The sequence below is a fragment of the Protopterus annectens genome, chromosome 13.part0 (assembly GCF_019279795.1).
Source record: "Protopterus annectens isolate FY-2018-M chromosome 13.part0, PAN1.0, whole genome shotgun sequence".
Classification (NCBI taxonomy): domain Eukaryota; kingdom Metazoa; phylum Chordata; order Ceratodontiformes; family Protopteridae; genus Protopterus; species Protopterus annectens.
In genome coordinates, this window is record NC_056747.1 from 82808432 (window position 1) to 82834359 (window position 25928).

At 44.4% G+C, this 25928-nt stretch overlaps 1 protein-coding gene across 1 annotated transcript in view; it reads left to right on the forward strand.

The window, feature by feature from the left end:
- OCEL1 (occludin/ELL domain containing 1) overlaps positions 1–25928 on the forward strand; it is an 841384-nt gene that overhangs the window by 267897 nt on the left and 547559 nt on the right.

The window sequence follows — 25928 nt, forward strand, 5'->3', positions numbered from 1 at the left end:
CAAGGATGTAGATGGTGAATCCAGACTGATCTGAGGTACCACTGCATTTTCCTTATGTGGAGTCTAGCCAGGGTAAGCATGGGAATAATCAATGTAATGTACTCTAAAATCTCTAGAAATTCCCTTACAGAAATGTGGTTTTGATTGGAGAAACCCATGAAAGTTTGCTGAACCATCTCTACATTGTCTGGAGGAAGAAAGAGTCTTCCCAGGGCAGAATCTAACAGCCATTACAGGAATACAATTCTGTGAGAAGAGATGAAAGGAGACTTATGGCAGCTAATTTGAAAACCTAGACTTGAGTAGAAGATGCTGAACAGTTGCTGAATATTCTTGCCAGTTTACAAAGGAGTCTGTAAAGATTAAGCAATTATCCAAAAATGTAAAATGAAAATGCCTTGAAGTCTGCAATAAGCAATGACTGGGGCTAGACACTTTGTCAGTACCCTCAATGCAGTGGAAAAATCCAAAGGGTAAGATACAGAAATGATAATGTGAGACAGACACAGCAAGTATTAAGAAATACCTGAACTATTTACTAATGGGAATGTGATGATGGGATCCTTTAAATATGTACATTACGTACATACCAGAATTTTAGACATCTTTGGTATTTGTCCCGACACAAGAACAAAATGATTGGTGCCTTTAGCACCCTGTAGTAATGACAACAAAACTCCTCACAAGCTCAGACTCCTCCCTACCCACAACCCCCTGCTTCTGCTGCTGACCCTGATCTCAAAGACAAAGACATCTACACACAGCTCAAGAGCTTAAAAAGTGATTTCTGTGGTTAGTAGGACAGCTAAGTTAACTTTTTCTTAATTTCTTTATTCGAGATTACAGCATCTACACATATTTGTCTTCTGTAGCAATTTTTTATCTTTAACTTAATTTTTTATTACCTCTCTGTTTTTTTCATTCCCCTTCCTACCCTATCACTACTTGAGCCATTGGCCCAGTCTTCCTCCTGAACTCTTTCCTTCCCTTTCTAAGTAGCATCATTGGTAACTGCTAGTGAAAGTAGAACACAACTGCTATTTTTTTTTTTTTGCAGTAGATGATCAGATTTGACAGCAGATGTGGATAAAGCAGGCAAGCCAGGTTTCAAGAAGTGTAAAAATTGTGGCCACTAAACATTGCCTCAAGACCCCCATGATTTGTGTTTGACCTTCCTAGCGGCATCTCACCTGTTCTGTGGTGGCAGTATTTGTAGCTGGATCCTCATGGAGTGCAAGGACAAGCTGGTAGTCAAGGATATTCTCCCCATAGACTCAGCACAAACGGGAGACACCAAGGTTCCCACAGAAAAAAAGAAGAATGAGAAAAGGAAAGTATAGGAACAACCAGTCTTACAGAGATTCACTCCTGCTAAGACACCAAGAGTGTCTTCTCCTCCTCCGCCCAGCAGACAGACACCCAATATGAGCTCTACTATGAAGTCATCTTCTCCTATGGCACAGTGGAGGACTCACATCTGGGATGGCACACAGGTAGTTTTTTGTCAAAAATAGAACTCTCCAGTCTGATTTCTTCACAGCCTCCTTCAACGGCCATAGTTCATACACACAGATCCCTCAGAAGTCCTATACAGGTTACCTGGGAGCACATGATGTTGGCCTTTGTCAGGGTTCAGCTTTGAAATGGTTATATCTTGGCCCTGACTATCCCTTCTGTGGGATGAGAAGTTCTACCTACTTTTCTTCCTGGCCCAGTTTTATCACCAGTACAGATGGAATTGGCACTGGCTATTATGCCAGTTACCTCAGTGCAGATATAACTCATCTCTGCCATACAACTGTTTCAACACTGGCAACACTGACTCTTTTGGCATTGACTATTACTAGGTGATTGGCAGTCAGTGACAGGTCTTCGACACTGAGAGGACCAGGGTCATCAGCTTTAGTGTCATTTTGTTGTAACACATTTGGGATTTGACAACTTGGGACCAAAGATCATCTATGGTTGAGGCACCAACCTCAATTTTATCATCTCCAATGGTTATGGACCCAAGCATGTTGGCGAATTCTGTGACACAGAAAGAAACTATCCTTAATTCTTTCATGCACATTGTGCCAGCAGTACCTGTTTCAGCCCCAAATACCACAGAATTTGGAAAATTGAGTTGGCTGTCATCCAGACTCCTAATGATCAAAGGAACAAAACTTGGATGAAGACTTCCACCACAGAACCCCAAGGAACAGAAAGTGTAACAAGAAGTACTTGCACTACCTCTTGGAGTCTCCACTCCAGATACAGATCTGGATGAATGGGAGGTTCTCTGGAATCCCTCCCTCTGCCCGAGGAAACATCCTTTACTCGGTTAATTTCTCCAAGTCTTTTGAGTTTCTAATACCATGGCAGGAATGGACAGGAATGGATACTTCAATGTATGATTAAAGTTTGTGAAATTAGTACAGTTAAAAGTCTTTGATGTTAGCTAAATGTGCTCTTCGCAGAACCTGCAATGTGCACAGAACAGACTCCTGCAATTTATATGGAGTTACATCTATCAATAGCATATCTAAGACTGTAGATTCTTTCTTAGGAGACCCATTGCTCCTACTGCTACTGGAACTGTCCGGGTATCCTTCTTCTACATCGCCCTTATTTCTCCCTGCAAATCCTAATATTTTGACTGTCTGTCTCACTAAAACCCCTATCCCTTTACTCTGTCACCTTCCCATTATTAAGGGATGACCTATGCCTGACCTACAAGGCACACACAACTCCAGCCCTGATGAAGCTGCTACACATCTAGAAGTCAAACAGCACAGGGGTCACCCGATCTAGGGATCTAAACTTAGTCAACGACTCAAACAAAACATGCTGGAGAGACAGATATGTGTCTCAAAGATTGCCCCTTCATTGGCTTCTTATCAAATGCAGTTTGAATCAATGGATGGGAAATCACAAATTCACACCTGGGGTAGTGCCTATGTCCCTTATGGACAGGGACAATCTGTAAGACACTCAAGACATACCCACAAATCCATGCCATGCTCTTGCCCCTAGGGACAAGATATTGGGTAAAATTGGGTTATACTGGCTAGTCTTGTAAAGGTTCTTAAGTCGTTAGCATAGTAATCTCCTATGAACTTATGTACGTAAGACACTGTAATCGCTAGGTTTAGCAATTTCAGTGATCGATGCTACTTTTGTCTTCTTTTCATGGACTACTGTATCTGGTTTTCTTGCATCTGTTTTTTGAACTGTTGGTAATGAGTAATCCCACATAATGTACATTTCATCATTCTCTATGATGCTTTTAGGCTTATGTTTCCAATGCTTCTCAACTACTCCAGTATTATAATATTTGCACAATCCCCAATGCAACAGTCTTGCCACATTGTTATACCTTCAGTATACAGGCCCTCTGCCATTAGTGTATTACATCCAGCAACAAGATGTGCAACTGTTTCCAGTTCTGTTTTACAGAACCTACATTTATCTGTTTCTCACACGTGCTCAATAGACTTTGTAAACCAACATGCATGTAGTCCACTATGCTGGGCCGCTAATATTAACCTTTTATCTTTTGGCTTAAATTCACCTCTCCTAACTATTCCTGTATCAGATACTGATCGACATGAGGTTGTTTCAGGAGTTTTCTGTACTTGCAAAGTACAGTTGTGTACACTTACCATAAATGCAGATGTTCGAGTGTATTCACTGTTGCAGTCCTAACAAATGGCAATCGGCCAGAATACCAAAGGTAAGTAAAAATGCCGTTGGTTGCCGTCAGTTGTAAAGGATGTCAGGGCGTCCGATACAAAAGGAGGCAGCCAACGTCATTCCTCAGTCTTTCTTGCCATAACAGTCAGGATCCCCCAGAAAATAAGGCTTAAACCAAAAACCAATTTGACAAATAACAAATTAAGCCTGTACCTCAGGAAAAGAGAATAGGAGAGGACCACAAAAAGGGGGAAGGAGGGAGGGAAACCAAGACTGAAACAGTGAATACACTCGAACATCTACATTTATGGTAAGTGTACACAACTGTACTATGTTCATCGTGTTTCACTGTTGCAGTCCTAACAAATGGGTTGATTACCAAAGCCCAGAGAAAAAAGGGGGGAGGAACCAACACATCAATGATTGGAGATAATGCCCTGCAACACTGCAGTGGCAAACCCTGCCCTGGCTCTGGAAAACAGAGGCAAATTATAATGCTTTATGAAAGTGTGAACAGAAGACCATGTGGCAGCTTCCAAAATGTCTTTAGTAGGGACACCCCTTAGAAAGGCTGCAGAAATGGAAGCTGCTCTAGTAGAGTGGGTCCTAACCCCTTCAGGCGGAGCTTTGCCATGAAAGGAATAACAAAAGGTAATGCAATGTGCAATCCATTTAGAAATGGTTTGCTTAGAAATAGCCTTGCTCTGGGCTCCAGGGGCAAAACTGACCAATAACTGTGCTGATTTCCGAAGGTCCTTAGTCCTGTCCAGGTAAAACATGAGCTGTCTGTACACATCAAGAGAATGTAGGATCCTTTCACCTCTATTGCGAGGATTAGGAAAGAAGGTAGGAAGGTGTATGGACTGAGTAAGAGTCAGGCTGGAAACCACCTTAGGCATAAAGGAGGGATTAGTCCTCAGAGAGACTCTATCTGCATGGAAAATAAGAAAAGGCTCCACGGCCATCAAAGCTTGCAGCTCCGAAACCCTCCTTGCTGAAGTTATAGCCAAGAGGAAGGCAGTCTTCCAAGAGAGAAACTTTAAATCTGTAGAGGCACCTGGCTCAAAAGGAGGAAGAGTGAGTTTCTCCAGAACAAAATTAAGATCCCAGGCTGGAGTAGGTGCTCTTCTGGGAGGTTGTATATTGCAAGCACCTCTGAGAAACATTTTCATCAGGGGATGAGAGAAAATGAGCTGTTCAAGAGAACAATGAGCAGAGATGGCTGAAGCATGGATCTTGATAGAGGAAAAAGAGAGACAACCCTGAAGCAAATCAGCCAGGTATTCCAGGATCAGAGGAAGGGTAGGTTGAGAAACAGACTCCCCTCTAGCCTGCATCCATTGAGAGAACCTTTCCCATTTGCCAGCATAGGATTTCCTAGTGCTAGGACTCCTGGCCTCCCTCAACACGTCAACCACCTGTTGGGAAAGGGAGGAAGAAAGGGAAGGAGTCATACAATGAGCCATGCTGCCAGATGGAGAGACTGAAGATGAGGTCATAGAATGTTTCCCATTTCCTGAACCAAAAGATCTGGCTTCAGAGGAAGATGCCAAGGAGGAAGATGGGAGAAACTGCGAAGCAGCAGATACCAATGCTGTCTGGGCCAGTCTGGAGCTATGAGAATAGTCCTTGGATATTCGTCCCTGATCTTCACTAATACTCTAGGAAGTGAGGAAGAGGAGGGAAGGAGTACACTGACAGCAATGTCCAAGGGAAGGACAGAGCATCCACTTTCCAGGCTCTGCTGTGCTACTGTCTGGTGCAAAAGAGAGGTAGCAGATGGTTGTCTGGGGTGGAGAAAAGATCCACCTGAGGAGTGCCCCAACGTTGAATGATGCTGTAAAAGACTGTTCTGTTCAGCTGCCACTCGTGAGGATCCAGGGTTTGCCTGCTCAACTGGTCTGCCAAAACATTGAGCCTTCCTGGAAGAAACTGAGCTAGGAGATGCAAGTCCAGGGATGCTGCCATGGACCAAAGATTCATGCTTTGCCTGCACAGGGGGTAAGAGTGAGTCCCTCCCTGCTTGTTGATGTACCACATGACCGTGGTGTTGTCTGTCCTGACAAGCAGGGTCCCTGGAGAAAGAAGTTGCTTGAAAGCTAGTAAGGCCTGCTGAACTGCAATCAACTCTTTTAGATTTATGGGCAGGTGCATCTGCTGGGCATTCCAACGTCACTGTATTCATCTGCCATCCAGGTGTGCGCCCCAGGCATAGTCCGATGGGTCTGTAGTCAGAACTTGAGTATTAAGAGGTGTCCGAAAAGGAATGCCTTTGTTTTGTAGACAGGCTGTTGTCCACCATAGAAACTCCACCTGCAGAGATGGAAGCAGAGGAATCATCATATCCAGGTCCTCTGTGTGTTGACACCAAATGTTCTTGAGGTACCACTGCAATTTCCTCATATGCAGTCTTGCATATGGAATCATGAGAATACAAGATGCCATGAATCCCAGAGCTTGCAGGTATTTCCTTGCAGGGAGTTGGGACAGGCTTACCAAGTCCTTGAAGTAAACTGAAAGAGTTGTCTGCTTCTCCTGGGTGAGATATATCATCTGGGCGGCTGTGTTCAGACTCGCTCCCAAGAATGTTATCTCCTTAGATGGTACCATTTTCGATTTTTCCACACTGAGAGTGTAACCCAGGGAAGAGAGAAGAGTTTTTACGAATTCCAGATCCTTTAATAGCTGTTCCTGAGAACTTGCATGAATCAGACAGTCGTCCAAGTATGGGTATATCTGAATTTTCTTCTGCCTGCAAAAAGCAATGACTGGGGCCAGGCACTTTGTGAAGACTCCGGGAGCAGTAGATAAGCCAAAGGGCGGCGCAGAGAATTGGTAATGTAGCTCGCCCACTCTGAAACGAAGGTACTGCCTGCAACTTTCCCTGATAGGAATGTGCAGATAAGCCTCTTTGAGATCCAAGGTTACCAGCCAGGAATCCTTTTCTGGCAGTGGTAGCAACTGATGCAGAGTGAGCATTTTGAACTTTGGAATTACTAGAAAAGAGTTCCGAATGGAAAGATCCAGGATAAGACGCCAGGGGCCATCTTTTTTTGGAACTAGGAAAAGCCTGGAATAAAAGCCCTGGCCTACCTGCTGAGCAGGAACTGATTCTATTGCTCCCAGATGAGACAGAGACAAAATTATTTGTCTACTTCTACCCTTTGGTTTGGTGGAACGTCCGTGAACCCCTTGGGAGCTGGACAGGTGCAGAAAGAAAACTTGCGCCCTAGGGACACCGTTGAGCACCCATTTGTCATCTGTGATAGTGGCCCAGGCATCTGTAAAAAGGGCCAACCTTCCCCCTAAAGGACTCTCCCGGCAAGCAAGAACAGGCAGAAGTTGTAAAAAGTCATTGAGAGTGTTTTGATTAAGATGCAGGCTTGGAGCTTCCCCCTTTAGAAGTGGAAGCTTGCCAACACCTAGACCTTTGAGGGGTAGCCCCCTGCCTCCTTGATGATTTGTAACCTCTAGTCCTGGAACGGTTCTGTCTGCTGGTATCAGGAAAGGTCCAACTCTTGGAAGGGTAACTCCTGCTAAAGCGAGAGGGTTGAACTTGCAGAAAATCCTTAACAGTTTGCATGGACTTGGCCTTATCCTCCATCTTCTTTAGTACTTCCTCTGCTCTGCTGCCAAAAAGACTGTCTTTATGCAAAGGTACATCCAAAAGCTTAGCCTTGACAGGTTCTGGAAGAGGCTGTTCTCTCAGCCAAGTGTGCCTTCTAATAACAGATCCAGTAGCCGTAGCCCTGCTGGAGGCCTCAAGGATGTCAAAACCACAATGCAAAGAATAATTATTGACCAGACTGGCAAAATTCAGTAAATCCTGCATGTCTTTAATCTCTGCCAAAAGAGGTACACTTGCTATCCTAGACTTAATAGCCTCCAAGGTGTGCTGCTGGTACTTCAGCATATGAAATAGACAATTGATAGCCCTAATAGCTAGGGTGGCAGAGGTATAAACCTTCTTGCCCCACCTATCTAGGTTCCTAGACTCTCTGTCAGAGGGAACAGGATTCCTGGTAACAGTGGCCTTAACTCCTTTAGGGCCCTGAGAAATAACCTCTGGATCTGCCAACGGATTCCTGAAAAGAAACAGATGAGAATCAGGGACTCTGTAGTAACTGTCAGGTTTCCTGGCAGCAGGAGGAGCCAAATTTGGAAACAAGGAATTTTCCAGAAAAAAATCATCAACAACTTCCAACACAGGGGGAATAGCAACCAAGAGGCTTATGCTGAGTACATCCAGAAACTCCCTAATCCACTTCTTGGATTGGGGATAATCCTGACTTTTCCATTTAAAATGTTCTCTAAGGGTATTTAAAGTATCACCAAAAGAGAAATCCTCTGGAGGAGAGGCCAAAGGGATGGATTCCTCTGCATATGAATCCTCAAAAGGAGAAAAGGCCTGAGAAAATTCCTCTTCATCAGCAGAAATGCTGGAAGAGCAGGGCAAGACCGCAGGAGAAACATCCCTACTCCTTTTAGAAGGAGGAGGCTGAGAACCCCTAATAAGAGTCAAAAAATCATTAGCCATTTTAACCATTTGGGATTGAGGGGAATGAGAAGAAGCTGGAGCCTGCCTTTTCACAGGCTTACGAATGGAAGATTTACCTGCAAGCCTGAAGGACTCGGGAGGCCTGGCAACTGCCAAAGTTGCAGCAGAGGTTGAGGAAGAAGTTTGCTGTCAGAATGCAAAACAAAGGCCTCAGACACCGGAGTCAACTTAGCGGCTCCGGCTCCAGCAGAAGAGGCAACCGGCGACAGGTAGGAAGGTAGGAAGGCAAAATGGAGGACGAAGGCCGAAGGGACTCGGACTCAATCAAGGCCTGTGGTTGTACATCTGCAGACTGCAGGGATTGCAAAGGTGTCTCACTGGCTACCGCCTGACTGACGACCAACTTAACCTCATCCAAGGACTTAGCTTTCTGAGAGCTGTTGCAATCCTTATCCTTACATTTCTTCAGAACATCCGAAGCCTGAAGACCGGCGGATGCCATACCAACGAACTTAGGCCAAACTCCAAAATGCCTAGCCAAAATATTAGCCTAACGACAGATAGTACGCAGATTAAAGAAGGCACAGAGATCATACTTGGGAACGTCGTGGTCAAGGCCTAAACAAATAATGCAATAGGAATGAAAATCTCTATTTGGAAACTGCTTTCCACAGGTAAGGCAATTACATTTTTCTGACATTCGTTAAGGCAAGAAAAGAGGATCCCCAATGGGGTACTTAGCTGTAGTAGACCAACTCTTGTAGTCGGAAACCAACAAAGGTAAACTGCCGACCGGCACTTGTACATGAAAAGCTTCTGCTTTGGGCTCCATGGCAAGAAAGACTGAGGAAGTGACGTCGGCTGCCTCCTTTTGTATCAGACGCCCTAACGTCCTTTACAACCGACGGTTCACCGACGTCATTTTTACTTACCTTTGGTATTCTGGCTGACTGAGGGCTACCGGGAGCCGGATAACCCATTTGTTAGGACTGCAACAGTGAAACATGATGAACATCTATATTTATGCCTTTTTCACATGTATTGCCATCTCATTTGATCCTTCTCCATATATTCTTTCCTTTGTCTTTTGGTACATTCAGTTGCTGCCTCATTTTTGTCTACTTCTAGTTTGGTTTCCATTCCAGCTTGACACCAATATACCTCTGCTAATCTAAGCAGGGAAGTCATCTTAGATTTGTTCTCTTCATGTTTTAAAACCTTCATTATGTTTGGATCTGATCAGGTTGGTAGACATATGCAGTCCTATGATTGCAGATCTATATATACATAATCATTTTCGAGGAGACCATAACTCCTTCATAACAAGAAATATATAATCTTGATATACACAGATTTTTATATATAATTTGATAAGCATGAAGCATTTTTCTTCTTTTCCTGTCCAACAGATCCAATACTTTCTGGGGTCAAACAACCACCCAAAAACTGTAAGTTAGAACAAGAAGAACAAATTGATTTATAGCTTCCACTTTGTTCCTAGATGTCAGGGTTGTTTTCAGTATTAATTTTAGTGTTCTAAAATAGTCCTTACTGAGTTTTGTCATATTTGTTCCTGTTTTATTGTTAATACTTCGTCAATTCCCAAATATTTATACACTCCCACCTGCTCAAGTTTCTTTATATCACATCCCTGTCCCAGACTGATATTTTCTTGGTGTTGCAGCCTTACTACTTTAAATGTTGCTTTTGCACATTTACCAAGACCAAATGACATTCTTACAGTGGATATAAAAAGTGTACACACCTCTGTTAAAATGCCATGTTTTTGTGATATAAAAAATTAGGCCACAATAAATAATTTCAAAACTTTTCCCACCTTTAATCTGACCTATAACCTGTACAATTTAATTGAAAAACAAACAGTTCTGTTAGGGGAAAAATATAAAAAATGAAAAACGTACAATAAGCTGGTTGCATAAGTGTGCACACCCTTAAACTAATACTTTGTTGAAGCACCTTTTGTTTTAATTACAGAATTCAGCCTTCTTGGGTACAAACATGGCAACAATTAAAGAGACTCTGATTATCCCCAAATAAAGTTCAGCTGTCCTAGTAGGATTTTCCTGACATTTACTCAGTTGCCTGCTACAGCAAAAGCCATGGTTCGCAGAGAGCTTACAAAGCATCAAAGGGATCTCATTGCTGAAAGGTATCAGTCAGGAAAAGGGTACAAAAAAATTTCCACAGCATTGGATATACCATAGAACACAGTGAAGACAGTAATCAAAAAGTGGATAAAATATGCGACAATAGTGACGTTGCAAAGAACTGGACATCCCTCCAAAATTGATGAAAAGACAAGACAAAAACTGGTCAGGGACTGCCAAGAGACCTATAGCAACACTGAAGGAGCTGCAGAAATGTCTGGCAAGTACTGGTTGTGTACTACATTTGACAACAATCTCCTGTATTCAACAGATGTCTGGACTATATGGGGTAGGGTTGCAAGATGGAAGCCTTTTCTTACACAGAAAAACATCGAGTCCCAGCTAAAATTTGCGAAACAAAACATTGTCTCCCAAAAGCATGTGGGAAAATGTGTTATGGTCTGATGAGACCAAGTTGGAATTTTTGGCAACAATTCCAAAAGGTACGTTTGGTGCAAAAACAACACTTCACATCACCAAAAGAACACCATCTCCACAGTGAAACATGGTGGTGACAGTATCATGCTTTGGGGTTGCTTTTCTTCTGCTGAAACTGGGGCTTTAGTCAAGGTGGAGGGAATTATGAACAGTTCCAAATACGAGTCACTTTTGGCCCAGAACCTTCAGGCATCTGCTAGAAATCTGAAGATGAAGAGGAATTTCACCTTTCAATATGACAATGACCCCAAGCATACATCCAAATCAACAAAAGAATGGCTTCACCAGAAAAAAATTAAAGTTTTGAAATGGCCCAGCCAGAGCCCAGACATAAATCCAACAGAAAATCTGTGGAGTGACCTAAAGAGGGCTGTGCAAATCAAAATGTGCCATGCTGATAGAGTCCTATCCCAAGAAGACTGAATGCTGTAATTAAATCAAAAGGTGCTTCAACAAAGTATTAGTTTAAGGGTGTGCACACTTATGCAACTGGCTTATTGTATGTTTATTTTTTATATTTTTTCCTGTTACATATGTGTTTGTTTTTCAATTGAATTGTACAGGTTATAGGTCACATTAAATTTAGGAAAAGTTTTGAAATTATTTATTGTGGTCTCATTTTTTAGATCACAAAAACCTGGCATTTTAACAGGCGTGTGTACACTTTCTGTATCTACTGAATAACATCTGAGAAAGTTTTGACCACTTCCAGTTTTGCTTTCAGCGCCTCATCTGATGAACTATACAGTTTTAAATCATCCACAAAAAGAAGATGGGCAATCTTTACACTCTGTTGTTGTTTGGGAGCAAAATTGTAACTATAACCTGATCTGTTAAGTCGACAGCTTAATGGGGTAAGACAAAAGAGAAGAAGTCCATACCTCTCAACTGTACAGATTTTCACAGAATGTCCAGATTTTGCCTCATATTTCTGGTCCATTTTTCATAAAATTGTGTTTTTCTGGCAAATTTAATGGCAAATCATTAAAGACTGAAGTTAGAAAATAATGACAGACATTTGAGTTTCAGACTTCGTATCCTTCAGAAACTTCATGCCAATGCAAAATCTGTTGTTCTATCAACTTTTTAAGTTTGTGATAGAAATATTTAAAAATTGTACCTATTTTTGGGCCTTTGTCCCATTTTTATTTACATTTTTGTCCAGATTTCTTGCTCTAAAAGGTTGAGAGGTATGAAGGTGAAAAACAGTCACCCTGGAATATCCCACTTTCAATTGTTATCCCTGGGATAATAATTTGTCCTTTATCATGGGTAAGCTGCAAAGTGGTTTGCCACTGTTTCATGCTCACCTTAATGTAAACTGATCAATACAGGATGTATCTTATACATCTGTAAGCACTCCTTTATCCATGAATGTGGAATGCTGTCTAATGTTTTTTTGTAATCTATCCATGCCATACTTAGATTCTTCCCTTTTTACAGTTCTCCATTATGACTTTATTTAACAACAAATGATCCTTTGTTCCATGTGACTTTCTTATGTTACTCTTTTGTTTTATTGCCATGACTGAGTTTTCTTTTAACTGACTATAAACTCTGCCAGTATCATTTCCAGTATGTAGTTTATACATCGTTGGAAGGCAAGTTATTGGTCTATACATTTTAGGATAGTTTGCAGGTTTACTCTTAAGGAAAAATATTGTTTATCCTGTTGTTAACTAACTTGGTGTCTGTTCAGGGGTATGCATATAAGTAGTTCTTACTCAGGGCTAAATCTTCATGTAAAGATGTTAAGTCTTTTAGCCAGAAGTTAGGTACTACATCTGGGCCTGTGATTTTCCATTTAAGAACTTTTGTTAATTTTGTTTCAGTTTCTCTGGCCAGTACTTTTTTTATGGTGGTTCTACTCCTTTTGCTTTGTTTCCCAATTCTCTATAAAACTTTTTTGGGTCATCAGTTTACTGCTTTTCTGTTCTTTTCCTGTATATTTATCTGCAACTAATCTGTGTTTTTCTGCCTGTGCTGATATCTTTAATTTATTATTTGCAATAGTGTACAATGGATCATGGTCTGTTCTAATACTGTGCATTGCTTTTATCACATCTATCTTTCTAAGAATGTTTGTTGATCTGTTCCCTCTTCTATACTCTTCTAACAGTGACACTTCTTGATGGCATTTGATGTCTTCCTTACCTTTCCCTTATTGCCCTGTATTTTTGTGGTAAGACTTTATCTGTTATTAATTTAGCTGTTAATAGTCTTAATTCTGTGTTCATTTGTTTTATCAGACGTCTAACATTTTGGGTCTTATTGACTTTTTGTAATCTGTTTCTTTCATCAATCTTAATATGTATATCCATCTCTATTAAATCAAGCAACTCTTCCCTTAGAGTCTTCTAAACTGAGGGCACATTCTTTATTCCTGCAGGCATTCTACATAAATCTCTACAACACCTTCCTGTGACATTTTCTCTTCACCTTCATCCTCCATCATCCATTGCTCTTTCATGTGGGAACTTAACGGCCTATCACTCCACAACATTGACACAGTTTCATGCTCTTGCCCTTGCTGATCAACTCCACCTGAACTTTTGTACTGGTTTCTTACTGAATACTCCAATGTAACTTTGTATGGTAACTGATCAGATGCTTTCTGCTCCACCTGTTTCTCCTTAGTTTGGGGACTCATTGTTCCATCATGCTGTGCCGAAACTCTCGATGAAAGCAGGTCTGGACCTCCCTTGGATCTGCGCCTCAGGGCTCTGAAACTACTAGAAGGATTGGAGAAGGAGAGGAAATAGCTTTGGAAGTGGTAGGCATACTCACGGATCCAACAGGGTTTGCAGCTGGTAAGATCCCCATCTGGATGTGAGCTCTGAGAAATTTTTGCATCATCCTATCCATGTCCGCTTCCAAAAGGCTCCTGGAGGACCTATAGGAAGAAGTGGATGGAGGCCTTCAATGCTTCTTAGGAGTGTGAAGCATTCTTGAAGGTGGAGTAGGTGAAATTGTTTTAATGGCAAACTCAGGAGTAGTACTCCTATAACAGCTACCTTGCTTCTGATCTGATAGTCAAGGATCTGACGGTGTCACTGTACGATTTATTGTTATCACTGAAGATGAGGTATTAGGATCTAAGTGTCTAATCTCAGGATCCAATAGCATCGGATCTAATATTTTCCTAGTCTTTGCTGGAGGCTCTGAGGAAGACCTGGGAGACTTTGGAGGGGAGCTCTTCCTTTGTTGCAGGGAAGCTGACTTGGTATGGTTGAAGGGGTTTGAGCCCCTGAAGAAGTAGTAGAAGATCCCTTACAATCAATTTATTTCATCTGTCAGCTAAAGATCTAGGGTTGAACGTGGAGCAGATCTTGCATGCAGTTTCCAAATGTCCAGCCCCAAGACAGTACACATACTCCTTGTGGGCATTCGAATTCTGGATCTTATGCCCACAAGAAGTGCACTTTGTAAAACCTGTGGGTTTGTCAGACATGTTTTAAGAAAACACCCACACTATCCAACTAATTTTTCTTTCTTTTCCTTAGGGAAAAGTAGAAAGGAGAAAGAAAAGCTTCATTGTCAACTATTTTAAAAAAGAGATACCAAGAGTGAAGGGCAAACAGAAAATAACAACAATGGTAATAAGATACTATATAGCAATAGTACTAGGAAGCAAGAAAAAGTCCTAATGCCAGTGAGAGAAACTGACAGGGAAGGATCTATGTATTTATATTGATATAAAAAAGTAGAATATCAAAAAAAATTTGTAATAAAAAAACCTTATACTAGCATTCAAGAGCTTGGAATATGTGTCTGTTCGCAATGGCAGCAAATGAGATCTGAGGCTATGGGAATGGAGTAAGGTATTATGGGTAGCGGGAGGGGCTCGAGAGCTAGATCCGAAGTCTAGAGTATGCGGCCAAGTCGGATCTGAGAATCGGATCTGTACCCATACATTGAGGAAGAATGAAAAGGACAATATCAGATATTGTTAGGCTTTCTACACTAAATTCTTCACTTGTCAGGTGCTCCCTAATGTCTGCTTCTGTTTGTTTAACTTCTACTTTATTAATCTTTTCCACATTCCCACTTTGTGATCTTATTTTTTTGTATTATGAAATCTTCCATATCTGGGTGCCTTTGCCTGTATTTCTCTTCAAATATCTTTGGACCTGCTTTTTTGTATTGATTAGTTTGGCTTTCCCTTTGCATAAGTACTGTACCATATCAGATGTCTCTTTCTTTCCCATGTCCATGTTTCTTTTTTATAACTTTCAAAAATCTCTAGATTTTGTTCATTATATTTTCTCACTTCCTCAGTCGCTTCTTTTCCAAATGGCCCAGTTTCTTTGTCTAGATAATGATGTTTTCCTTGAATCTGTTATATTAATGAACACAAACTTTTAGTTATGTACTTACCATAACTTTAGATGTATGGGATCCATCTCGCCTACATTCTCTACAGATGGGTTCAGAGCCGATCCTCGGCTCCGACTCAGCCGCTATACAATAGAACGCAGTCTCTTATTGGCTGAGTTACCTCATATCCCAGGATGCACCACTACCACTTCCCCAGATCTTGTTTGTCCGCACTCATGCTGATAGAAAAGTACAGTTTTGTACCTACCATAAATGTAGATGTTCGAAGATCCACATTGCTGCAGTCATAACCTGTGGGTAGTCTGCTGTCCTCGGTCGGCCCGAATACCAAAGTGTTAGGCTGGCGTCGGTCATGGTCGCTCAGATCTGACGTCAGTACGCTGTGGTACTAAAGCGCATGACCGACGCCATATCCTCAGTCTTTCTTGCCCCAGATGTCAGAAGGCCTTAAAAAGAAAGGCCATAGCCAAAAATAGAAAAAATACCCAATCACCAAAAAAGCAACAATAGATACACCACAAATCACACAGCCACCCCAAACTACAGAGGGGAAGGAGGAAGGGTAAATTAGACTGCAGCAATGTGGATCTTCGAACATCTACATTTATGGTAGGTACAAAACTGTACTATGTTCTTCATCTCACATTGCTGCAGTCATAACCTGTGGGTAGAATCCCAAAGCAAAGGTAAAGGGAGGTTGGTAAAATCAAATAGCATTAGGAGCTGCTAACATGCCCTGTAAAACTGCAGTGGCAAACCCAGCCCTAGATTTGGAATAAAGTGGAAGATGGTAATGTTTAGAAAAAGTGTGTACTGAACTCCAGGTAGCTGCCTCCAAAATATCCTTAGTAGCTACTCGCCTTAAAAAAGCAGTAGAAGCGGCAGTAGCCCTAGTGGAATGAGGTCTGATTCCAGCCGGAACGTCCTTACCATGATGAGAATAACAGAAAGCAATGCAATTCCCAATCCATTTAGAAATAGTTTGTTTTGAAACAGGTTTTCCTTGAGACCCCAAGGCAAAAGAAATGAATAACTGTTGGGACTGCCTGAACCCATTAGTTCTGCTCAAATAATAACGTAACTGCCTGTGAATGTCCAAAGAATGCAAAATTTTCTCCCCCTTATTTTGGGGATCAGCATAAAATGTAGGCAGATGAATAGATTGGTTTAAAGCCACATTAGAAACAACTTTAGGCATAAAAGTAGGATTAGTACGTAGTGAGACCCTATCCTTATGAAATATCAGGAAGGGTTCAACTGCCATTAGAGCCTGTAATTCAGATACCCTTCTAGCAGACGTAATGGCCAACAAAAAAGCAGTCTTCCAGGACAAAAACTTCAACTCTGAAGTAGCTGCAGGTTCAAAAGGAGGTAAAGTGAGCTTTTCCAACACAAAATTGAGATCCCAGGAAGGAGTAGGAGCTCTACGCGGTGGGTCTTATGTTCTTTGCCCCTCTAAGAAATTGCTTGAACAAAGGGTGAGAGAATAATGGTGGGTCACAGTCATAGTGAGCAGAAATGGCTGCAGCATGAACCTTCACAGAGGAGAAAGACAAACCCTTGTCTAATAATTCTGTAAGATACTGAAGTGAAACACTCAAATTAGGCACTGAAATATCAAAGCTCTTTGTTTTGCTCCAAAGAAAAAATCTCCTCCATTTATCAGCATAAACTTTCCTTGTACTAGGCCGTCTGGCCTCCAAAATGACATTCAAAACTTGTTGAGGAAGCTGCGACCCCCCAGGGTCTAAAACAGGATACGCCAGGCTGTCAGATGCAGGGACTGAATCCTGACATTGCGGAAATGATTGCTTGCCTGGGACAAAAGGTGTGGAATTAATGGCAAAGGCCAAGGAGGCTCCCGTACTAAAGTCCGCAGCAGAGGGTACCAGTGCTGCCGTGGCCAATCTGGAGCTATCAGAATCATGCAAGGCTTGTCCTGCCTGACCTTTAGGAGCACCTTGGGAAGGAGAGGCAGAGGAGGAAAGGCATAAACGTGAAGGTTGTTCCAACTGAATGATAGAGCATCCACTTTCCAAGCTTTTGGGTGAAACAGCTTTGTGCAAAACTTTGGCAGTTGGTAATTCAGTGGAGAAGCGAACAGATCTATGTCTGGAGTCCCCCATGCCACCGTCAACTGTTGAAAGACATGAGGATCCAATTTCCACTCGTGGGGATCCACCATCTGTCTGCTCAAAACATCTGCTAAGGAGTTCTGTGCTCCTGGCAGAAACCTTGCCTGAAGGGTGAGGTGTAAACTGAGAGCAGTCTCCCACAAAATCATAGCTTGTCTGCAAAGAGGGTACAAATGGGTACCCCCCTGTTTGTTGATGTACCACATGACTGTTGTGTTGTCTGTCTGAATCAACACTTGTCCTGAGTGAAGTAAATCCTTGAAAGCCATCAATGCAAATTGGACTGCTAACATCTCCTTCATGTTGATATGCAAATGTTGTAGTCTGGCAGGCCACATGTCTTGAACCCATTTTCCATTGAAGTGTGCTCCCCAGGCCATGTCTGAGGCATCTGTCGTTAAGATCTGACTCGCCTCTGGTCGGGTCACAGAGAGTCCCTTGTTTAGGTGACATTCCTGAGCCCACCACAAAAATTCCCTTTGGATGCAAGGTATCATCTGAATGACAGTGTCCAAATCGTGGCAGTGTTGAGTCCATACGCTTTTGAGATACCATTGTAGCTTCCTCATATGCAGTTTGGCATTGGGAAGCACCAGAATACAAGATGCCATGAACCCCAAGGCTTGAAGGACTGTCCTTGCAGTCAGCCTGGACCGTAGAGACAATTGTTGGAAGTAAAGGGTAAGATTTCTTTGTTTGTCCGGGGTCAAAAAAGCCATCTGAGAAGCTGTATTCAGTCTCACACCCAGAAAGCACATGTCCTGAGAGGGTACTAGACTGGACTTTGTTTCGTTCACAGAATACCCTAGGCACCTTAACACTGCCATAACAAACTGTAGATGGTGAAGTAACTTGACTTTGTCTTGAGCCAGAATCAGGCAATCGTCTAAATAAGGGTAGATTTGTATTCCCCTTAACCTTAAGAAGGCTATCACCGGGTGCCAGGACCTTTGTGAACACCCTGGGAGCAGTAGATAAGCCAAAGGGCAATGCAGAGAACTGATAATGTAAAGTCCCAGCCCGAAAACGCAGGAACCTCCTGCAGCTGGGCCTGATAGGAATGTGAAGATAAGCCTCTTTGAGATCCAAAGTTACCATCCAGTGATCTTTGCCTAACAGAGGTAGAAGTTGTTGCAAAGTTAACATCTTGAATTTTGGAATGTCCAGGTATGTGTTGAGAATAGACAAATCCAGAATTGGCCTCCAAGTGTTTCCTTTCTTTGGTACAAGAAACAGGCGAGAATAAAATCCTAGGCCTACTTCTGACGGAGGGACCCCCTGGATAGCCCCCATTTTGAGAAGTAAAGAAATCTGTTTGTGAGCCTCCACCTTTTGCTGAGAAGGAACGTCTGGCATGCCTTTGAAAGGAGGCAAGGTGTGAAAATAAAACTTGTAGCCTCGATCTATAATGTCCAACACCCATTTGTTCTGAGTGACTAAAAGCCAATTTTTCCTGAAATGTGCCAACTTTCCTCCCAGAGGAGCTGCCAGACAGGAGGGATCTGGCAGCTGGAGATACAGGTCATTGGGTCTGTTTACGAAAAGGCTGACCCCTGCCCTCACCTGAAGATTGTGCAGGGGAACTCCACGTCCTAGGCCGGAAAGAACCTTGAGTATGAGCTCTGCCCCTACCACGTCTAGATCTGCCCCTAGACTGTAAATCAGAAGAAGGATAAGCCCATCCCTTAGTAGGCCAATTTCTGCTAAACTTAGGGGGCTGCACCTGTAAAAAGTCCTTAACTGTTTGCATAGACTTAGCTTTGTCTTCCATTTTCTTCAAAACTGACTCCACAGGAGAACCAAACAGAACTTCAGACTGAAGGGGAGCATCCAAAATACGAGCTTTAACATGCTCTGACAAATTCTGATCCTTAAGCCAGGCATGCCTACGAATAACTGATCCAGTGGCAGCCACCCTGGAAGAGGCCTGAAGAGCATCAAAACCACACTGCAAAGAATGCTTACCCACCTGATCAGAGGCATGAACTAAATCCTGCAATTCCTTACACTCAATGCCCTCTGCCAAAGCATCTACTTTAGATTTCAACTGACTTAGGAGAAAGTTCTGGTACTTCAGCATATGAAACTGGCAATTCAAAGCCCTCATTGCTAGAGTGGAAGAGGTATACACTTTTCTACCGCACCTATCCAAAGCTCTAGAATCTTTATCCATAGGAACTGGATTCTTTACAACAGAAGCCCTGACACCCTTAGGTCCCTGGCTAATAGTTTCTGGGTCAGCTCTCGGGCTTTTATACAAATATTTATGAGCCTCAGGCACTCTGTAATACCTGTCTGGTTTGACCGGGGCAGGAGGCAAAGAATCAGGATTAAGGGAAGCTTCAGAGAAAACATCCTGAACAACATCCAAAACAGGGGGTATAGCCAAGGGCCTATGCTGTGGTAAAAACAAAAATTCCCTAAGTCTCTTTCTAGAATCTGAGAAATCCTGACCTTCCCACTTAAAATGCTCTCTCATGGAATGCAGGGTTTCAGAAAAAAAAAATTCTCTGGGGGGGAAGCAGAAGGACTAGAATCCTCTGAATCAGAATCAGAATAAGGAGGAAAATCCTGAATGTCTTCAGCCGAAGACTCCGAGTAATCTGAGGAATGCTCCAATCCTTCCACCTCTGGCTCCACCCTAGGCCTCTTATCTGGAGGAGGCAAAGAACCCCTGATTAAGGTAATTAAATCTTCTGCCATTTTCAGCATATGCTTTTTAGGTACAGAACCTGCAGAACTAGGGCTGACGCCAGAGGAAGACAAACCAGGCCTGACCTTGGAAGGTACCTTAGAGACAGAAGTAGAAGGCCTAACCACCTTATGCAAAGGAGGGACTACAGAAACCTGAGAGGCCCCCTCAGCCTGACCCGACTCCTGAGAGGCCACATCCTGCAAAACTAAAGGCTCCCCCTGTGACTCAGCTGAAACCTCGGCTGGATCCACAGATTCCACTGTAGTTTCTAAAGAACAGGCGTCCGTAACGGACGACTCATCCTGCTTGGACTTTAACGATTTTTCCTTGCGCTTCTTAGCGGTAGCGGGCGTCGGAGGATCCGACGGCATATTGTAATTACACCGCCATCAAGACAAGCCTAGCACAATCTAACCTGCGTTTAATGGTGCGCTTATTAAATCTAGCACAAAAGCGACACCCGACTACGTCGTGCTCAGGCCCCAAGCAAGGAATACAAAGAGAGTGGTAATCCCTATGAGGTATCTGTTTCCCACAAGAAATACAATTATTCACTTTTTCTGACATCCGGAATTAACTGAGGCAAGAAAAACAAAAATATTCCCCAACGGGGTACTTAGCCCAACTTGGTCTTCGGTCTGAAACTCAGAATACGAAAATTTCAGGACGCCGAACGGCACTTGCAAAACACTGCTTCTGCTTCGGACCATGCGGCAAGAAAGACTGAGGATATGGCGTCGGTCATGCGCTTTAGTACCACAGCGTACTGACGTCAGATCTGAGCGACCATGACCGACGCCAGCCTAACACTTTGGTATTCGGGCCGACCGAGGACAGCAGACTACCCACAGGTTATGACTGCAGCAATGTGAGATGAAGAACATCATACTATTGTTATAACATTCTCAGGTCTCTCAAGAGAGGAAAGAAGTTCAATTTCGGATCGTCCGGTCTCTCCTGGTCTACGAGGCAGGGGGAAGGAGGGTGGGTTATTAGGAATGTGGAGATGGATCCCATACATCTAAAGTTATGGTAAGTACATAACTAAAAGATGTAATGTGATCCTATCTTGCCTACATTCTCTACAGATGGGACAGCGTCCCTAGCACCTAATTCCTGGGTGGCTCACTGGAAAACACTCCTGAGAACTGTGGAACCGAAGGAAGCTCGATTCCTGGATGCCACATCTAATTTGTAGTGAGAAACAAAGGTGTGTGAAGATGTCCACGTGGCAGCCGCACAAATGTCGCCAATAGAGAGCTTGGAATGAAAAGCTGCCGAAGTGGCTATAGCCCTAGTAGAATGAGCTTTCACCGGAACTATAAGTTCCTTATTTGAGATGAGATAAACATGATTGATGCAGTCCCTGATCCACTTGGCAATAGTGACTTTTGTGACGGCTTTGCCTAATTTATTATCCGAAAAGGACACAAACAGTTGATCTGATTTTCGTGCTTTGTGTGTCCTATCCAAATAGAAACGTAATTGTCTGTGCACATCCAAGCAGTGAAAAGTATATTCAGCTCTATTCGAATACTTGGGGAAGAAGACCGGTAGCTCTAGTGATTGTTGTAGACAAAAGTTAGAACAAACCTTTGGTATAAAAGATGGGTTTGGTCTAAGAGATACTCTATCCTTGTGAAATACCAAGTATGGTGGTTTAACACATAGGGCTTGAAGTTCTGAAACTCGTCTGGCTGAAGTAATAGCAACTAGAAGGGCAGTCTTCCAAGAAAGGAATTTTAGATCACAGGTTGCTGCCGGCTCAAAGGGTATTGAGGTTAATGTACCTAATACCACGTTAAGGTCCCACGGAGGTGCAGGTTGAGATATAGGGGTCGAGAAGCCAAGCTCCTTTAATAAAGGCTTTGCACAACTTGTTGCTCATTAAAGGAGGTTCCACACTTTCATGAAAATTGGAAATAGCCGCCAATTGTACTTTGATGGTAGACACTGAGCAACCTTGATTGAATAGGGAAGCTAAAACTTCAGTACTTCTGATACCGAGGCTGTCATCGGGTCTAATCCTCGGAGTTGGGCCCAAATAGCAAACCTCTTCCATTTATTGCTATATATCTTTTTCGTAGAAGTCTTGTGGGCCGAAGACAAGATGTGCATGACTTCAGGGGCAAAGGAATGGCTCCTAATTATGGTTGGAAGAGGAGTAGCCAGGCTGCCAACTTCAATGAATGGAGGGACTGATGGAGCTGTCCTGACTGATGAGTCAAAAGGTCCGGAACTTGGTCCAGGAACCAAGGACCCTCCAATGCATATCTGTGAAGAAAGGGGAACCAGACTTGTCGAGGCCAGTATGGGACGATTAATATCATTTTGCTTCTCAAGCGAATTGCCTTCTGAATCACCTTGGGGAGAAGGGGAACCGGTGGAAAGGCATATATCAGACCGGAGGGCCAAACGTGGACTACAGCGCCCTTGGGGATGTCCCCCGGAACTGGGGTCAGAGTGAAGAAGTGTTGGCATTTCGCATTGAGGGGACTTGCGAAGAGATCGCAACAAGGGACTCCCCATCTCGTGAAAATCTGCGTTACCACTCTGTCGTTCAAGGACCACTCATGAGGGCAGAGAATAGTTCTGCTCAGTCTGTCGGCTATCACGTTGGATTTCCCCGGAATGTGCATTGCCACTAGGAAACGCTTGGTAGCAATCGCCCAATCCCATACTTTCATGGCTTCTCTGCAAAGGGGGTAGGACCTGGTTCCTCCTTGCTTGTTTAAGTACCAGACTACCGACATGTTGTCGGATTGAATGGCAATCGTACCCTGGGGGAGGTGATCGTGCAGTGCTTGCAACGCTAAAAGCACCGCCCTCATCTCCAGGATATTGATATGGAGAAGACTCTCGTCGGAGTGCCACGTGCCTTGGACCGACCTGTCCAGATAATGTCCCCCCCACCCTGTCTGGGAGGTTCCGTAGTCAACGTGGCAGAGGGGAGTGGGGGAACGAAGGGTCGCCCTAGATTCAGGTTGGAGGATAGAAGCCACCAACGAAGATCCTGTTTGCACGTGTCTGTGATCAGTATGTGGTGACTGAGGGGAAGTTCTTGATAAGACCACTGGACTGATAGGAGCCACTGAAGTATCCTCATGTGCAACCTTGCCAAGGGGACCAGAAGAATGGTGGCTGCCATGGAGCCCAACAGCTGTAGGACCATTCTTGCTGGAGCACGACGTTTGAGGAGCAGAGCCTGAACCTGAAGCTGGAGCGTCGCTATTCTTTCCACAGGGAGATAGACTCGCATCTGCCTTGAGTCTATTTCTGCACCAATAAACAGAATACGCTGAGATGGTAGCAATACAGATTTTGACCAATTGAAGGTGATCCCTAAGGAGTTGCCTAGTGTGATAGTGGCTGCTAGATTTTCCAAGAGTAGATGCCTGGAGGCGGCAGTTAGGAGCCAGTTGTCTAGGTATGGAAACACCTGGAATCCTAGACTTCTCAATTGAGCAGTCACCACCGCCAAACATTTGGTGAACACCCTGGGGGCTGAGGTGAGACCAAAGGGCAGTGCTCGGAACTGGAAATGACTGTCTCCTAGGCTGAAGCGTAAGTGTCTCCTCGACGCCTGATTTATCAGAATGTGATAGTAGGCGTCTTTGAGATCTATGGAGCACATCCAAACACCTTTCTCCAAAAGCGGGAGAATGGATTGCAAAGTGACCATCCGGAATTTGGACTTTTTTACAAATCGGTTTAGTTTGCTGAGATCCAAAATGGGTCTCAGGTCCCCGATCTTTTTTGGCACCAAAAAGAATCTTGAGTAAGTCCCTGATCCGGCCTGGTCTGCGGGGATAGGTTGGATGACCCCTTTTTGAAGCAGCTTTGATATTTTGTTGGCTGCATGATCCCGTTGACTGGGTGGCGGGTCCGGGATTCTTTGGACTGGTGGAGGGGGTTGAACAAAGGGGATGGTATAACCTCCGGCGATGATTCGAAGCACCCATTGGTCCTGAGTAATATTTTCCCAGGCCTTTAGGTGTTTCGAAAAGCGACCCCCGACTGGCTCCGGAGCTGCACAGTTGGGTACTCCTTCAGGGATGGTGGAAGGAGGAGGAGCCACGAAAGGACTCGAGGTCTCCAGTGTTGCGGGGGCCTCCGCCACCTCTGGGACGGCGTCTCCCTGAAAAATTTCCCCCTCCTCTGCCTCTAGAAGGGGGATCGCTCTGCTGCGGCGAGTAAGGCTTTTGAGTCTTACGGAACTACATTTTCCCTCCTCTTCGAGCCTTGGGATAAGGTCTGAAGGGAATGGAAAACCGGGCTCCTACGGCAGTTAAAGTCTTACCCTCCTGTTCACAGCGAGTCAATGTGTCCTTTACCTTAGGTCCAAACAGTGAGGACCCATCAAAGGGGGCGTCGGCAAAGGAAGACTTAAAGGCCTCCGCAAAGTGACACAGGCGTAGCCAGGCTTGTCTCCATAGAGCAACACCTGTTCCAGCCGCTCTACTCGCTCCTTCGGCCGCATAAGAAATGAGCCTCATGGACGAGTTAGATAATGAAGACAGGGTAGCCAACTGGGAGTTAACCGTCTGGGTCAACTGCTCAGGTAAGTTACCAGAGAGGGTATCCGAAAGCTCCTTGATCAGATCCCTCTGTAGTCTGGTGAAATGTGTCAGGTAATTCAGAGACCTTAATGTAAAGGCCGCTGAAGAAAGGGTACGCTTGCCGTACCGATCCATGCTCCTAGACTCTTTATTAGGAGGATGGACGGACGTCGAAGCCTCTGCCACATCTTGTTGGGTGGCAGATGCCACCACCATAGCATCTACAGCCACGCCTTTTGATAAAAAGTCCTTGTCCGGGGGAGCTGAGAGGAACTTATTGGGGCGAGCTGGCACCGGTTCCACAGAATCCGGGTGTTCCCACGCCCTTCGAGAGATCAAATCCAGAAGCTCATCGAAGGGCGGAGACACCCAGGAGGCGGAGGGCTGAGCCCCGAAGGCCTTGAGGAAAACCGACTCCTCAGCAGAAGGGGGTTTGGACTGCCAGTCGCCTCGCTGCTTGAGGATTTCTAAGATGTCCGCAAAGGAGACATCTTCCGAGGACGACTTCGGGGACCCCTCCTCATCATTGAGGTCGGTGTCCGAAGTGAGAGACTCATCAGGGGAGTCGACGTGTTTCCTCTTACACTGTTTCTTCCTGGGAGGTTCCTCCGAAAGCGTGTCGGAGGGACCTCCAGGAAGAAGGGAACCCCCAATGGGGGTAACCTCAGGCCCAGGGGCTCCGCTGTCGTGAGACAGGGGGATTGCAAAAGTGCCAGTCTCCATGCCCAGGGAAGGTGGTGGTGAAATGGTCGAAGTGGCCACAGAGGATTTGGCCAAGGCACTTCTCATGGCATCGAAGGCTGGACCCCCAGAGTCCTGGGATGGTCCAGCCCCCGAGACCACAACGGCGGTCGGAAGCCCTGCAGCCGACGCACCGAGAGGGAGGCTCGGAACCGAAAGGATCGTGCCCGAAGCGTCCCTCCTGGGGCCGACAGAGGAGGTCCGCATACCGAACCCCAACCCGAGGGACGGGGTTGAAGTTAGAGTCGGAACCGACCCGATAACTTCCACTGGTTCCACCAACACCGACTCCAACGGTGCCGAGGCTGTTGGAGGAGGAATCGATGTAGCAGGATGGGAGATCGGCTCCAAAGCCAACTGGGCTGGAGCCGAGATTAACTTTGCGAAGACTGGAGACTGGAAAAGCCTTTGAAGCACCCTGTCTAAGTCCGAATCGGACATCCTTGAAGAACGAGAAGAGACCGACCGGGTCCGAGTCGACTTCTCCGCCGGCTCCGAAAGACTGGGGGACCGGCTCTGTAATGGTTCTAGAAGTATCGGCACCGAGGGAGACTCCACTACTACTGCAATTTCCCTCGGAGCCGATGAGGACTTCGGCACCGAAGGGGAAGAGTCTGAGTGGGCAACCCCCATCGGTTCCGAAGGCAGTGGAGCCAATGAAGGTGACACGCCTCGATGCCC